Source organism: Sapajus apella, unplaced genomic scaffold (genome assembly GCF_009761245.1).
Source record: "Sapajus apella isolate SASKATOON/1434 unplaced genomic scaffold, GSC_monkey_1.0 scaffold55, whole genome shotgun sequence".
Taxonomy (NCBI): domain Eukaryota; kingdom Metazoa; phylum Chordata; class Mammalia; order Primates; family Cebidae; genus Sapajus; species Sapajus apella.
The window spans coordinates 8789157-8790876 of NW_022436995.1; the positions used below are offsets into that span (position 1 = coordinate 8789157).

The 1720-nt window shown below is 52.2% G+C and overlaps 1 pseudogene across 1 annotated transcript; it reads right to left on the reverse strand.

Moving 5' to 3' along the window:
* Positions 1-829: 829 nt before the first annotated feature.
* LOC116527589 lies at positions 830-1432 on the reverse strand (annotated as a pseudogene). The gene has a single exon (XR_004258618.1). The product of XR_004258618.1 is annotated as a 60S ribosomal protein L21 pseudogene (transcript).
* Between the last annotated feature and the right edge of the window lie 288 nt (positions 1433-1720).

Consider the following 1720-nt stretch of genomic DNA (forward strand, 5'->3'; position numbering starts at 1 on the left):
TGCGTAACTTTTGCACGCTGCCACCAGAGGGCGGCGGCTGCGCGGAGGAGGGCCCCAGCCTTGGCGCCCGCTGGCGCCCACAGTGCCTTTCAAACGCGTGTGTTGGAAGTGGGCGCCACGCAGCCTGCCTTCGGCGCCCGCACGCGGCGAGTCCTCCCACTCCGCAGGTCGCGCCGCAGGACTCGCGTGGGCGCGACGCCCGGAAAGCCAGCCCGGAGCTTCGGGCCCCTAGCACTGCGCAGGGCACGAGGTCAGTGACCGCTCTCCTCTGCTTGAGCCAGGTTCAAGGCTTCCTAAGGCAGCGGGGAAACGGGGAGGAGGGACAGGAGCCCCAAGAGCGCTGTTGGGTGCGGGATTTAGCCAGTCACACGCATCAGCCCTTTGGAACGTCACAGCACCCCCTTCAAGTGGGCAAGACAGGAACTGTTGCCCCGTCTGAAAGACGGGCGAACAGGATCCCGAAGAAAAACCTAAAATGCAATAAAATAAATAAATGGGAAAGAAAAAAAAAAATAAAGTCACCTCTGTTCTGTCTCCAAAAAAAAGAAAAAAGTTAGTTAGCAGAGCCAGTAAATGGCAGTTAGGACAGGAGCGCCGTTCTCCTAGCCCCAGACCTGGAGCCCTTGGGGCTGGGAGAGAGATGGCCCCCTGCTTGGCATGAGTCAGCTGGTCGCCCCAGCAGAAAGGGGCTCTGCACATCCCCTGCCGCGGGACGGCGATCCGGACATCAGCATGCAGCCGCTTTCAAATTGTAGAGTTCTATGTACAGCCGCATTTGAGCGTGTTTGCTTTTTATTTATTTATTTATTTATTATTATTATTTTTTTACAGTCCAGAGGTCTTTTATTTTTTTTAACACCTATTATGCCATGAATTCATAGGGAATAGGTTCCAGCAGCTCAGGCTCCTTCCCATTGGTTCTCACAAAGTGTGCTTCTCTGGGTGGAGCAGGCTGGCGCTTCCGTTGGACCCAGGTACCTTTCTCTTTGGCTTCTTTCTTTTTCTGATCATTTTCCTTCACACGTTTTAGGAAGCAATCTCGGCTCTTAGAGTGCTTCATGTGCTCAATACGCACATTAATTCTCTTGGCAAGAATCTTGCCCTTAACTTGTTTGTTTACAACAATGCCAACAGCATGCTGGGTAACATTGTAGACTCTTCCAGTTTTGCCATGATAACATTTGTGGGGCATTCCTTTTTGAACAGTACCCATTCCCTTGATGTCCACAATATCACCTTTCTTATAGATTCGCATATACGTGACCAAAGGAACAACTCCATGTTTTCTGAAAGGCCTAGAGAACATGTATCCAGTGCCTCTCCTCTTTCCCTTTGTGTTCCTCATTTTGGCGAATTACTCTGCGGCCACAAGGTAGCGGTTCTAGTCTGTGAAACGCTTAGCGACCGGGAGCCACGCACAGGCCCTACCTGGAAGATCTATTTTTTTTTTTTGAGGCGGAGTCTCGCTCTGTTGCCCACGCTGTGCAGTGGTGCGATCTCAGCTCACTGCAACCTCCACCTCCTGGGTTCAAGCGATTCTCCTGCCTCAGCCTCCCGAGTAGCTGGGACTACAGGCTCTTGCCACCATGCCCAGCTAATGTTTGTATTTTTGGTAGAGACAGGGTTTCACCATGTTGGTCAGGACGGTCTCGATCTCCTGACTTCAAGTGATCCACCTGCCTTGGCCTCCCAAAGTGCTGGGGTTGTAGATGTGAACCAC